Below are 16,418 nucleotides of genomic sequence, written 5' to 3'. Positions count from 1 at the left end.
GCGCTTTTATCTCGCCAGAACGAGGGAGAGACTATAGCAGAATTTGCTGACAGACTTGAAAGGAGCATCCATATTGTTAAAAGACGCGGAGGTATAAAAAAATCGGCAGTTGATGAAGCCCAGAGGACTGTATTCTGGCAAAATATTCGAGAGAACAGAGTTGTTGATATCGCTCGACCAATGAAAGCACTGTGTACTACATTTGAAGAAATGAAGAGGCATGTAATGAGTGCTGAACAGGAGGTGAAAGATAGAACAACAATGAGTAGTACGTATAAAAGGTAAACCACTGGACGAGCACTAACAGTGCTTCCAGATGAAGAGGTGATGAAAATGATGAAACTGTGTGTTGAGGGTATGGTAACAGTTACAGAAACCCTGAAGGAACTGGAGTCATTGACAAAACGAACAAATTCAGAAACTAGAACAGTGTTCTCCACAGATTTTGCCTGGCGGGCATAGCCCGTCAAATGCGAGCGCCGAAGGCGCGCAGCCGCGATTGGAGTGGGGAGGGCGGAATTTTCAATCTCGCTTTTGCAACCGCTTGTTGAATTTGACCGGATAATTTTCGCTTTATTTTCGACTGTGCAAACCCGGAAATATCACCACCCGCTCACTTGCATTTAAAATTCGGACTATTAAAAATTGTTTGGTTTTCATAGACATCACCGTTACTAGTTTAGCAAATAACCGTGCATAGTTCAAATACTTTTTGTTTCAATTATCTATAATTATATGCACGTAATCTGACCTTTTGACCTAGATTTGGCTGGGATTGGATATTTTATTTTAAACAACATTCTTACGTGACGCACTGCTACAAAATGTATTTTAACAGAAGTACGAATGGCTGTCTGGGTTTCCTTTCCTGATTGTGTTGAGTCTTCGCAATGTGTTCACAATTTGTATAATTATTGTTGTTTTCCCCCAAGAAGAAGACAAGTCGAAGGACCATGAAGCTAAATAGAAGTCCCACGCATGGACCGAGTGAAAGAAAATATTTCTAAGGCTAAAATGAAACCTAATATTACACGTCTTTGTGTATTTGTCAATTTTGCATATATTTGGTATGACAGTATGTTCGTAAATATCTAGAAAAATCCCTTCTTTCATTAATAATTTCATTTGTTTGAAATGTCTACCGACCGTGTCCCAATAAATATCGATCCACGTTGGTTTCTCCTAACGGTCCCAACGTCAGCCATTCAACCCAATCAGCATTTATTTATTGTAATTCTCGGGGATCAAGTCCCGTAATTTGCGGGCTGTAAATCCAAATAAGTACTATTTATTATATATTGTTTTACCTCGCGAAACTACAACAGAGCTAGAGCTTGAAATTGTGGGTGTGGTTCTTGCGCAAAGTCTTGTTGATAATATGGACAAATATAGTTGTGTGACCTAGGTCGTGCTAGGTCAGCCAATCAATGATGCTGTAACAAAGCATATTTGACGCAAATTGAAGGGTCGTCCTACCATCCAATCTCCGGCGTAGTTTTGTTGTGCTGTGACAGGCTTCTCATTTATTCACTGAAAAAAACATTGGTATATTTTGACAAATGGGTGAGATTTGACCTCAGTTCAAAAAAAGAATAAAAAAACTAGGCTGGGATACATTAGTGTCCACGACAAATCAGTTTTGCAAATTGGGAAATAATCAGAGTATCGGAGTATTTCCGTGTAAAGCATTATTTTCAAATTCTTCATCGACTGGTCACCAAACATTGACGGCTACAACTAAAAGGACACGTTTTTTTCTGAAGCCCAATACAATATTTATGCATGTTCAGGGCATGTGGCTCGTTTTTATTCCAAAATATTGTTTGTGATAATATTTTTAAAGTACGTATAGATCAAGCTTAGGTCACTGATCGTGATTTAATTTTGAAAATTGGATGTCAAATTTTACCAGACCGACGCCACAGCAACCATCCAATCATAGTTGGAAATATAAGCACTTGTTTTGGGACGTTTGTATCAAGATGACTGGCGACAACGCCGCTGCTAACGCCGACGCACTTGGCCACGGCGTACGTGTATTTTAGTAATGCGGGCGTGGGATCGGACTCGGCTAAAACTAAACGGAACACAGAAAAACACCACCGAAATGAGGAATCTGAATCTTTCCTTTTACCAGCAAATAAAATGAACGAAAATAAGGTAATTTTATAACAAGAACACTTTCATTTCGTATATAGCAAGTTGTGTTGTATCGGAACGACAATTGCATCGTGTTATTTAAATTTATCACGATTTTCCTTGCAGTCAATATGACACTTGTCATCTTGCCGATTGTAATGTACTTCACGAAGTTTTTGGTGCCTCACAACACTAAAATGATTAAACAAGATATCTTTTTAAAATGTCTGTTTACTCTTGATCATATTATTTTATTCCCCTTACCGCCTTGAATTTCAAATCAATTACATATCGAACTTCTGTACGTACATGTGTTTTCTCTAATGCCCTTCTCTGTAATGCAAATAAAGAGGTTATATTCATGCCACAATACTTTGAAGCTGATGCCATGAGACGGCGAAGCTGAGACCACGATGATGCCACAAAATAAGCGAGGTGAACACAGCTTCAATTTTCAATGATGCGAAGCTGAGGCGACAATGAAGCCATGCGTAGGCTACAATGATGTCAAAAACGCCAAAGCTTTTGCGAGAACTGGATTATAGATCGCACCTGTAGGGTCACGGTTTCATGCACCAACGATCTGGAGCGGCCATGAGCCATTTAAATTGCACAAATTTATTTCAGTTCGTGTTTTAAAGCAGAACCGTCGATTTTTTTAGGACCTATTTTTAGCATGGCGCTTAAGAATTTTACCTTGGCGGCCTATGATTTTACCATGGCGGCCCACTCTACCAAATCAACGCGTGGAGAACACTGAGAACAGACTAAAGCAGGCGTGACTCCAGGCGAGATTGATCGCTCACAATCACATGATGATCACAAGACTAGGTCATGGAGATGCTACAATTTTGGACTAGAAGGCCACATGGCACGTGAGTGTTCTGAGCCCAAGAAAGCCCCTGTTTGCTGCTACAATTGCAAGGAGGAAGGCCATAAGTCAAATAAATGTCCAAAACCCAAACAATACACGAAAAAAAGATCTCAGGACCAATCAAGGTTTGCCCAATCAAGAAAGCAAGTCAAGAATGAAAATCGATGTGTCATGGTACCAACTCGCAGAGGACATTTAGTTGGAGATCCAGAAGGAGAGGAAATGTTTGTAGAAGGTATAATTTGTAGAAGGTATAATTTACAACAATTTGCAAGAAAAAACTACCAATCATAGAAGAACAGTTAACTGTGACAGGAGCCAATGGACAGCCAGTGCCTACCTTGGGTTTATTGAGGTGCGAATGTCATTCTCCAGACATGTCTTTGGAGATACACAAGAAAGTATCATTCCAGCGTTGGTGCTGGGAAATGATTATGGTGGGAACCAATTTGTTGGGTCTATACAAAGCTAAACCATATACTGGAGGGATGGGGAAAGCACGTTATATGCGCATTTCAACTGTGATGCAGAAAGCTATTCAAAGACTGGGTGATCGTGACAAGTTTGTTGGCGTTCGAGATGACATTGGTAATGTGCGTGCTATGACAAAACATCTTGTTCAAATGAAACTACAGCATGTATGACCATGTGGGGTCGTACTAAAAAGGGTCCAATTGGTGATTAATTTGTTGTGGCTGTAGAACCTAGTCTATGAAAACTGGTGGGGTTATAATTAAACCAACAACAGCAGTGCTGAAGTGTATGCAAGGCAAATCTTAACTGCCAGTCTGTCTCCATAATACGTCCACTAGACGAATCACAATCAGACCCGGACAGTTGTTGGCAAGAGCATATGCAGTAACATAGATTGGAAAACCTGCTGAACTGGATTCAGAATTGCAAAAACAATTACAGAATCAACCACCAGTGACGCTGGGAGCAATCAGAAAGATATCAATCTATCCCGGGGTTGAGTTTGATATGTCAGAATCATCCATAACCGAAACACAGGTGAAGCAGGTTCATAAGCTACTGGAAAGCAAATCATCTGTCTTTTCTAGACATGACAACGATTTGGGACATTGTACAGAAGAACAACATCACATTAGGTTAATGAGCTGATCTGAGAGCCACACCGGAGAATCCCACCTGGAATGTACGAGGAAGCTCAACAGGTCTTGCGAGGTATGTTAGAAAGCAATGTGATCAGAGAATCACATAGCCCTTGGGCTGCTCCAGTTGTTCTTGTCCGCAAGAGAGTTTGGATGTCCTTCATGGTGCTCGATGGTTTTCATCCATTGACCTGAATGCAGGGTACTGGCAATTGGATATGGCACCTGAAGATATTGAGAAGACGTCATTCGTAACCCCCACTAGGACATTATGAGTGTCTACGTATGAGTATGGGATTGACTGGTAGCCCTGCCACTTTCCAAAGATGTATGGAGAAGTGTATGGGGGACTTAAATTTCAACTTTTGTTTGGTATATCTTGACGATATAATTGTGTTTAGCAAGACCTTTGATGAAATCCTGGAAAGATTGAAGATGGTACTCGACAGATTGGGAGAGAAAGGGCTTACGATTCAAGCTAGTAAGTGTCAGTTGTTGCAACAAGAGGTTAAGTATTTGGGCCATATAGTTTCAGAAGACGGGGTTGGCACAGACCCAGAGAAGACAAGAACGCTCAAGGAATGGGGAATACCTACAAATGTTAGGGAAGGTTAGGTTAGGTTTCTTGGTTTTGCTGGGTATTTCCGTCGTTTTGTGAAAGGGAATGCTGGAATTGTCAAAACGCTTACTGATTTAACTGCTGGGTTGCTGACAAGACAAATGGGTAGTAAGAAACCCCAGAAGGTTAAGCTGCCGGAATTCGTGTGGACTGAAGCCTGTCAAACAGCTTTTGATGCCATAATTGACAAGTTAACTAGTGCCCCGATCTTGGCCTATGCGGATTACACTCGGCCTTTTGAGTTGCAAACAGATGCTAGCTGTATGGGGTTGGGGGCTGTGTTGTACCAAGAACATGGTAAAAACAAGAAGGTGATCATGTATGCTAGTCATGCACTAACGTGCAGTGAACAAAATTATCCTGCTCATAAGCTTGAATTTTTGGCCTTAAAATGGGCAGTTACTCAAAAGATGCATGATTATTTGTATGGAAATGAGTTTGTTGTCCTAACAGACAACAACCCCCTTACATATGTAACCACCACTGCCAAATTGGACGCCACTGGACATAGGTGGTTGACTGCATATAATTTCAAGTTGGTTTATAGATCTGGTAAAAAGAACAGAGATGCTGGTGGCCTCTCAAGGATGCCTCGCGCTAATGACCAGGGTGTTATTGAAGTACAGATGTCAGCTGGGGACATGCAGGCATTTTGCCAGGCTCGCAAAATTGCTAGTCATCCATGGGTTGAGGCTATGAGCCACGCCATAACTGCTGTGCCTGAATGTCTGGATGAACCTCCAATATGGCCTGAGAAGCATGCATTGCCTCCAGTGACTATGCAGGAATGAAATTTTTTGCAGGAACGCAATCCAGAGATAGATTAAGATGGTATGCAAAACAAAATGAACCACCGCACCTGGAAACCACAAAAATTAGACATCGTCTGTCAGAAAAGGACTGCGGGAATGGAAACGTTTATGTTTTCGGTGAGACGTATTGCATCGTACCAGACTAGATAAAGATGGTAACACTTATTACCAACAAGTTGTACCTTCGGAATACTATGGTGTGCATTAAAGGGAACACATGATGATGTTGGCCACCTAGTTAAAGACAGGGTGTTGGAATTATTACGATCAAGATTGTATTGGCCAGATATGTACCTTGATGTACAACAAAAGATAGAAACCTTTCAAAGATGTAATGCACGAAAACTACACACCGAACAACAAGTTAAAGCCCCATTAGTAAATATCAAACACAACCACTGGAGTTGGTATGTATTGATTATCTTTCTATAGAAGACTACAAGAAAGGTGGTGCTAATAGTGTTCTTGTTATAACAGATCACTTTACCCGATATGCTGTTGCTATTGTGACTACTTCTCAGAAGGCCAAACAGACAGTTGATCATTTGTTGAATCACTTTCTAGTCCATTATGGCTTTCCGGAAAAGTTGCATTCAGATCAGGGCAGGGAGTTTGAATCTAAATTAATCAAGCGCCTATGTCAACATGTTGGTGTACAGAAAACGAGAAGCTTTCCCTACCACCCACAGGGCAACAGGAAATATGAACGGTTTAATCGCACCTTGATAGACATATTGGGCACTCTGCCTCCAGAGAAGAAGACTGATTGGAAGAAGTACGTTGCACCACTTGTACATGCGTACAGAGAATTGCAGGAATGTTCACTGATGTATTACAGTACAGTTCTCACGAAAGCTTTGCATTTGTGGCATCATTGTCGCCTACGCATGGCTTCATTGTCGCCTCAGCATCGCATCATTGTGGCATCATCTTCGCGTCATTGAAAATTGAAGCTGTGTTCGCCTCGCTGATTTTGTCGCATAATCGTGGCCTCAGCTTCGCATTCTCATGGCATCAACATGGCATCAGCTTCAAAGTACCTCAACATTCGATTACCTGACCTACATTAGCTGACCCCGCTATACATGTAGTATTCAATCCATAGTCCCGGGCCGCCTCCGATAAAGCATTGCTCGAGATGGCAATGCTGCCTTTGTAAAAGTTAATAATGGTCGTTTCACCAACATCCAGGGAAATGACTGAGGTCGTGACGCAATATCAAATGCCGCAAACTTGGTTAGAGAATATTACTTCTCCAAATGCGATGACTGAAGTGAGGAGGAATTATTACACAGTTAGTCGTGACACGGCTGACACGGTCAATAACCGGCCTTTCAGCGGACTTGGTAGTGCCATCACGGTTCTTTTTTTAGTAAAAGTTGAACCATGTATCATTCTGATTCTCATTCCCCGGCATCTCTTGTCTCAGGTACTTATTGACAGACATATTCCTGTTATGGGCGTGATATTTTACGCTCACTCTATTATTGTCAAGATGCCGATATATTTGTACGGCTGATTTGTAGCGCGCCATTCATTTCATGGCGCTACGAAATAGCATGTCTTCGTTGGTAACACTGCATTGGCAATGAATTTGTGGGTTTCATTGCCAATAGCAATCACGTCAGTGTCACGAGAGTTTTTCGCCAGCCATGCCTCGCATCTGCAGTAATCATAATTATGCTGTCTTCGAGGTTTTCGTAAAAGTCGACTTTCTCTCGCAAAGCAGTTTCACGGTTTCAATTTTGTTTTGATTCGATTTCTGTGAATGTCCCCTCCGTCAAATTCCCCCACATATTACTGGCCAAAGTAGCCTATTCCGAAGGTTGACAAAACCCAATTCTGTAGTTGACTAGAAATTTGTTATTTAGTAGATGGGAAGCTGATTTCCATCGAAATGCATGCCCCGGTTGCAACATGTTTTCATAAGTTGCGCCATGGACTAAGTAAACTGGGTTGCAGTAGTAACTGTGAAATTTCGCTTGCTGCACAAGGTTCTAGATAGATGAAAATGTGGTTATACATATTTGCTGCTCAGTATCACCCCACAATGTATTTACGTAGTTTCCAGAAATAGCAGTATGTGTTGGCGGGATTCATTCGTTTTATCGATCTTTATATAGAACCTTTGACAGTTTATAGAATAATGTGTTTGTGTTTATTCATATCACATTTATTGACAGTATAATTCTTAGAATCATCATTTCATAACCATATGTTTACTCCGTATTTCATTTTATGCATGTAATCCTATGGGAAACTACTTGTAAGCACACCAAGCATTAATTTGGCCAATATTTGTTCGAACATCGAAGTAAACACCGTATTTCTATTGGGTCAATGATAACGCCTCCGCCCTAAAAATTTTAACTCGACGGGATCTATGGCAACGTTGTACGTTTTTGGCACTCGTTTTAGTTCACATCTGTAATTCAGATGGGGCGGCACAAAATTTTGAATCGGGGGAGAGATCTGCTCACAACCTCTAAGGGGTCCGGGGGGCATGCACAAATTTGAAATCTAGACACTCTAAAACGCTATTTCCTGCATTTTGAGGGGAAAATTTTGCTGACACAAAGGGTTTCCGCTTGATTTGGGAGGAACGACATTTTCTTCGTGGGGCGACCGCTGCCACTATGTATGTATGCTATTGAAGAATAAATCGAGGTTGAGTTGTAATTTTCACGACGTATCCATTTAAGTTTTACTGCTAAGAAGATCGACCCCCCCCCCCCACCCACACACACACACGCGGGTCATAGATTGGAGTAAATTCATATCGTTTTCTAACGAAACTAAACTAAACGGTCATTTTCAGGGCAACCATATCTTCCCAAAAAGTGATACCGTACCAAAAATTACCTAATTTTATTGTATTCACACAGAAGAAATAAACTTTCACACATACTCGCCACGACTGACAAATTAGTTTTTGTGTGGAGTATAGACAAGAAAAAATTATTTTTGCGTGTTTTTCCCAGTGTCCCTGAATCTTTTGAATGAAATAAAAAAACACCGAAGCACGCATGTCAATGTTACTATAGTAGCCTGAGATGTTATGACTTAGTACTTTAGGGTCAGCTACTAGTATCTTATTTCGGGCTCGAAAAGACTAATTGATATTGAGTAAAATACTTTATTTTAGCTGGAATTAATGTTCGCTGTTATTCCCCCCTCCCAATGCGTTTTTTTTATTATACCCAGCCCTAAAGGCTGTTTTGCCCACCCTGCGTTATTTTTATGTAAGTATCCTACCCACTAAAAAAAGTTTCCCTGTCCTTCCATTTGTTTAAAGAAATCTGCCCTGTCCACTGGGGGGTACTGATATTTCCCGCCCCCTACAACAAATAGAAAAATCCCCTGCCTGACAATAATCGAGTGAACGTAAAATATCACGCCCATAACAGGAATATGTCTGTCAATAAGTACCTGAGATAAGAGATGCCGGGTAATGAGAATCAGAATGATACATGGTTCAACTTTTACAAGCGAACCGAATGTCAAGACATTTGGACGTGAAAATAACCGAATCTTATGACAATTGAATGTCAAGATCATGTCTAAATAACGACACATTTGTAACATAATGAAACAATGACAAAATAATATTGTAGCAATTACACAATAATGAAATAATTAAGAAATAAAGTTGAAATAATGAAACAATAGCAATACGATGCTGCAGTAATAACACAATAATGGAATAAGCGCAAACAAATTTTTAAATAAAAACCAAATAACCGAATAATGACCAAATAATAACCAAACAAGTTTTCAAATAAAGACCAAACAACTAAACAATGTTCAAATAATGACACCAAGCTAATTTTGGCGGTATTCTCACCCCACATTAAATGGGGCGGATTTTCTTGCGGAACATAGAGCAGTTATTGATTTCTCAGCACGAAAGAGGAGGGTAACGATCCCCGCAAAGTCACAACAAATTATAACCTGTAATACGCGATTGCACTATCCTAATAGCATAATTGCTGAGAATAGATGCATAAATAGTCTAAAACGAGTTATTGACCGCTAAGCGCACTTTAAAAATACAAAACAATAAAGTGCCAGTTAGAATAATGAATCCTCTGGACACGGAAATTCAAATTCCCCGAGGCGTTAGAATTGGTGTTATGCAATGTTATTAATATATTAAAACGATATTAATATTTTAAAATGGCATGTAGAGGCGTTAGAAAGCTCCGCGTGCACCGAGGCTATGACGAACCAAATTGTCGCATATGAAGAAGATTTAAATTTGAATGTGTTCACAGCAAATAAGAGAATAGATAATGTTCTAAGTGGGATTAAAGAAAACCATGAAGCAATTTATTCGATTGTATCTAGTTTATCACAATGGAGAGAGCAGTTGAATAACATGGAGCTCATGCAAAATGCGTTAGAAAAAGAAATAAATTATGAACGGCGTTCGATATGCTTATCAGCGACTGCCGACATTGCAGTTACTTGAGAGAGAAACAAACTATATAGTCGGCTCGATTGACAAGTTATTACAAGAAAAGTTGCAAATTCAGTTAGTCAAACCAAAGGTGTTGGAGAATGCTTTAAAAGCGTTAAGAAAGAATGTACAAAGAAATTACCCTATTTTTGATTTGGCATATTCTGATCCAGATTACTATTATCATAATGCGAAAATGACATTCCGGCGCTCAGACAAAAACGTGTACATGAAGGTTAAAATCTACATAACAATAAAGAATGATATATTCAAAGTGTATAAAGTGATAGCCCTACCTATGCCCCTCGTGATTTAGGTGGTAAGCCTCAACATTTTGATGATGATACAGCGAATTACTGTCGCATACGACTTGTTTACCACTTCCGTGTGACTGAGAATGTTCTAGAACCGTACTGTGTCTAGGTGGAATTTTTAGAAACTGGTTGAATAGGTAATGGAACATTCTAGAAATTTGTAGTTAGTTCCAGACTCATTATGTATGCTGATGTAATGGTCTATTTATAGACAATGTGGGTATATATAGGGGAGTTGTTCAGCACTGAGATCAGATCGGAGATCTCGTTGAATTGTATTGGAGTTCAAGTATCTAGTTATTGGAGTAGTGGAGTTTTACCGAGTTATTGTACTTGATGTTTGCAGAGTATAATAATACCAGTACCAGTTGAAACCTCATCTGTTGGCTCCGTGTTCGTATGTTATCATCGCCGCAAGGGAAGTCTTTATGTTACTGTTGCCATTTTGGTATTTGAACCATCACACCTGTACTATACCAATTACGGTAATATTACGTCGCGTGTGACATCTGGGGGCTCGTCCGGGAACAGTGAAGACATAGAAGACAACATGGCCAGCGGGATAATAGATATGTCGAAACAAGAGTTGATGGAGTGGGCGGATGAACTGGGAATGACTGGAGAAGACAAAAGGAAATTTATTTTGGAGCAACTGAGTTTTCAGCGAGCTGAGAGACAAGCGGCGAGGGAGGAGAGAAAGGAAAAGTTACGGCTGGAAGCGGAAGCAGAACAGCGGGAAAAGGAAAGGGAAGCAGAGGTGAGGAAATGGAGATTGAGGAAAGAAGAGAAAAATTACGGCTAGAAGCGGAAGCAGGTGAAAGAGAGAAATTGCGAATGGAAGCAGAACAGCGAGAAAAGGAAAGAAAATTTGAGTTAAGGAAATTAGAGCTGCAAGCAGCAATGCCGGGGTTCCAACAGGCTGATTTTGGCGGGCAACGAAATGTGGTCAGTGATGCACAGTCACCAAAGTTGCCTGCATTTGTTGATGGTAAGGACGAACTTGATAGTTATTTATTGCGGTTTGAGAGGTTTGCAACGAATGTGAGTTGGCATAGAGATGGATGGGCCATAAAATTGAGTGCGCTGTTGACTGGTAGAGCACTGGAAGTATATTCTAGAATGTCCGACACTGATGCAGTTGACTATGATCGTGTGAAGGTGGCGCTGTTGACAAGATACGATTTCACAGAGGATGGGTACAGGAAGCGTTTCCGTGAAATTAAACCTGAAAGTTCTGAGAGTCCTGACCAGTTAATTGTGCGGCTTAAGAATTATTTTGCTAAATGGGTTGAGTTGTCAGGCACTGCAGCAACATATGATGGTGTTACCGACTTGATGGTGAAGGAGCAGTTTATTGGTGCCTGTACAAGAAATCTTGCAGTTCATCTTAAGGAAAGAGCACCCAAAGATTTAGATGAGTTGGCGGTAATAGCAAAGCAGTACCTAGTGACACATGATCGACAGTTATCCACGAAGAACCAGGTGAGGCGTAACGATAATAAGACTGCCATTGGAAATACTGATGTGGGACAGGGTAGTAGTATCCGGTGTTTTGTATGTCAGGGTGTTGGTCATCGAGCAGCACAATGTCCGTCCCGCGTTACTGATGTTGACCATGGATAAAGCCAAGTTTGCAAATGACCGAGTAATGAGATGGGCGATGACTCTGCAAGGATACAATTATCGTGTTGAGGATATTCCTGGACGGGACAATGTGGTAGCGGACTACCTGAGTAGATTGATGGATTGAAGAACTTTTGAACAGTATAGTAGAATGTTATTCGTTTATGACTGTATTTCATATTTTATTATATTCTACTGTATGTGATTTTCGAATTTATGTACTCAGTTCGATTTGATATATTGTATTGTTGTTTTATTTGAAATTGTTATCGTATTCGTATTATTGACGTCGTTGCTAGTTATGTAATATTATATGTTATAATATTCTTGAGAGGGGGGGCATGTCGCATACGACTTGTTTACCACTTCCGTGTGACTGAGAATGTTCTAGAACCGTACTGTGTCTGGGTGGATTTTTTAGAAACTGGTTGAATAGGTAATGGAACATTCTAGAAATTTGTAGTTAGTTCCAGACTCATTATGTATGCTGATGTAATGGTCTATTTATAGACAATGTGGGTATATATAGGGGAGTTGTTCAGCACTAAGATCAGATCGGAGATCTCGTTGAATTGTATTGGAGTTCAAGTATCTAGTTATTGGAGTAGTGGAGTTTTACCGAGTTATTGTACTTGATGTTTGCAGAGTATAATAATACCAGTACCAGTTGAAACCTCATCTGTTGGCTCCGTGTTCGTATGTTATCATCGCCGCCAGGGAAGTCTTTATGTTACTGTTGCCATTTTGGTATTTGAACCATCACACCTGTACTATACCAATTACGGTAATATTACGTCGCGTGTGACAATTACGGACGCACGAAGTATTTCGGAATTACCATAATAAATATGCGCAAATTATCGTGCACGAAGGCCCTAAATAAATGTAAAATAGATTTAATAATTAATCCTGTGCACGATCCGAAGGTTCTTGAAGTAGAAGATGGAAATGTCTTAGTGAATAGCAATAATACGAAATGGTTAATGAAATGCGGGGATAGAAATCCAGAACCCATTAAAGGTTGTACGCTGTGTATATAACGATTAATAGAGGGAATCTGGATAAAATTGTGCGTTCTGACGCGCGATTTTAACAAGACGGCGGACTTATTGAAAAAAAAAATCAATTTACTATTCCACTGCGGACAAGTTAGTCAGTGATACGTTGAATGAAATTTCTGAAATACCATTCCTGGAGGTCAAATCTGTCACTATAATTGAAACCATACTAGCTATTATATGTGCGGTGTCAATAATCTTGTCAGTATATACGATTTGTAAAGTGAGAACCCTGGATATATTGATTGCAACTATTCCCATGGCTCGGGCTAAAACATTATATTTGCCAGTAAACGATTTAACCACTGGCCATCCCTTGCAAGATTTGAAGAATTCCGTGATCCAACTTTGAAATGAAACCCTAATTTAAATTTTGTTGTTTTCAGGGTTCATATTGGCCTTGGTGATTATTTGGTTGTGTACATGCTATCGCAATCGTTCTATAATATATCGTGCCCCTTAATTACCCCGTACTAGAAATATTGAACAACCAATTTTATGTTTTAGTTAATGTCATGACCTTCCATGTTTCCCTCAGTCAATTAACTTTTGTAAAACGACCAGAATTGAAAATCTGACTATCGAACGAGGTATGTTCACTTCTGTGTTGAATATTGAATGGGATGATTTGAAATATATGATTAATAATAAAGAGCGTGTGACTCCCTTGCCCAGGGCCATTAGGGTGACACTGTCCAAAAATGGAAAGATAGTGTGTGCAATGTCGTAGAAAGTGTAGGGAATTATGAGATGTATACTGAAATTCCGCGTGAGATGATTGTTGATATGCATAATAGGGAAGCAAATGCTGAATATTAGTGAACAGGTGATGTACTAGTAACCTCTCCATGTAAGTGTAGGATATTTAGACTTATAACCATTGTATTTGGACTTATAACCATTGTATTTAGACTTATAACCCTTATACTTAATCATTGTGTTTTTACATATTTGAAATTATACCTTTGTATTAATATTATATTTAACCTACTTGACGAGTGTTGAGGGAATAACGATATCTTCGATTTGTGAACGTGTTATGCCGGGAGGCATATGTGAAGTTTGACAGGAGGAAAGTGTCATGATTATATTTCTATGTGTTTAGATATTGGTCCGCTTTTTGGCAAATATAACAACATTTACTGATTACGGCTTGGTAATTGGTTCCCAGTGAAAGGCCTGGGAGATCTGTAAACGCTCGCTCAAAACCTGTTATTATTAGACTTATACAAAGTTCTAGACATAAAATCGAGTCAGTGATTGGAACTAATTACAGATATGAACTTTGCTGACGGACTGTTATTTCTGACAGTTGTTATAGGAGTAGCCTCCCAATATAGGGAACAATTAATCAAGTATATTATGACGTGTTAAATACTTCGTGTGATTGGCTACATGAGTGGAATGTGTGGAGGCCACGCCTCGAGATCTTAAACTTCCATGTAAGGTACGGTGGTTTGGAAAGTGAATAAAGTAGTTTTGGTCAGTTCTCCACGAGCGACTGAAACTAGAGGTTGACACGAATTACATCTGTGTGTGTGTCTTTGCGGTTAGAAGGTTTGCGAACGTGACGATCCCGGATACATGATATAACGTTAATAAGAAGATAATTAAACTGTTATACAAGCATACCTATAGCTATGAGACTCCTTTCACAGTCTGTGTACCATCACTGTCTGCAATTCTCTTGTACATTGTCTTCCCCAAGTCAGTAGAAACAAATAACATGCAAATGATATTCAAGTGTTTATTTTTTATTTCATTTCGAAAGCCCATCTGACCTACTACAGCCCGATCCGACCTACTACAATAGCAGTTTGAATTCATATCGCACAAAATGAATAACTAATCAGAGAAAGACTTATATACTGCAATATTAACGGTTTACAAGCCCTTCTCCCATTGGTTGACACAATTATTTTTTTCAATTGAATAAAGCATCAATTCCAAAGTTCCATCAGAAGTTCACTACAGAATAATGAGCAAATAGTTCTTCACTCATAAATATTTATCTGTGTCACGACCATAATCGTGTACTTCCTAAGTGTCTCAGCCCATTCTATCCATGGAGGGGATAAGGGGGATACCTGGTACAGGCTACAGGAAATAATACGAAAGTTCCATTTACAGATAAAGTAAATTTCTAATTACATTTAACATTTTTATAATATATTTGATAATTTGTGTTTAAGAATCGGAAATTGCGTTTGAATTACGACATTTAATGTTGAAAATGAAAAAAATACGGACGAATAAAATAGCTGATTTAAATTTTCAACTTGCCCATGTCTACGAATTTACATTATTACAAAAATAAAAACAATTGATTACAGCTTACAAAAATACCCCTTGCCGACCTTCATTCATGTGGATATAGGAACGCCGTTTCCTAAATATGTGGTGCAGCCAGTTTATCCACATAAGCGCCAATAGCGTTCAAAAGTATCCAAGTCAGGATAAGGGAATTTACTAATTTATTATTATTATACATCTGTCAACGTAATGCCATACGTTACAGTGTGACGTAAGTTTGCGGTATTGCACTGGGTATTTTCATCCTACCATATTAGGATATTGTAATAATAATAAACAAATAAACATGGCAGCCCCAGGGTTTGACAGGACTCCACACAAATAAATTCGCTAAATCTGTTCTAAACTTTTTGGATATCGGTACTCCTATGTATCATTGGGAGGAAAAGATGTATAATAATAAGGTCATTGCGAGAATACCGAAAAGTATGTACGAAGACAGTACGGCGGAAATATCGACTGACGTGCAGAGAAGGTCGATGCGAGGGCATACTGTCTGTAATAACCTCATACTATCACCATTAATACTATAATCGACTTTGATCAGATGCTGTGCTAGTATTAAGATCCCCGGCTATTATTATGCTAATATCACAGAGGCGGCGGTGACACGAAATTTTACATGAGGGGGCGAGATCACCAACTTCCGCCGGAGACGCGACCTTACTAGCACCCCCCCCCCTGTGCCACCGCCACTGTATCACTTACACAGACTGAACATGAAGGCGATAAATGATTTGTTTTCTAATATGTATATGTTTGTTCTACCTTGTTTGCGTACTTGAGAGCTGACCAATTATATACATCACAGTCACATAACCACTACATTGGTGACAGTGCTTCTAATGAGCTAAAATTAAGGTAACTGTTACAAAAATCGTAAAAGATCAGTATCATATAGCTTTGAACAGTTCATGTCCTGGCAGTAGGTGATGATTTTTTCACGTGGCTAACGTGGCCGAAATCATTTGTTGGGCCTCGAAACTAGCTCCATTGTCGATAATAGTGGTAAATTAAAGCTCAGCTTGGATTGGCAGAATTTGTATTTTTCTGTTAGATCATACACATTGTAATGATTTGGGTCGAATATATTTC

The sequence above is a fragment of the Saccoglossus kowalevskii genome, chromosome 13 (genome assembly GCF_978046115.1).
Source record: "Saccoglossus kowalevskii chromosome 13, keSacKowa6.1, whole genome shotgun sequence".
Classification (NCBI taxonomy): Eukaryota; Metazoa; Hemichordata; class Enteropneusta; family Harrimaniidae; genus Saccoglossus; species Saccoglossus kowalevskii.
Note: the sequence above shows the minus strand (reverse complement) of the source record.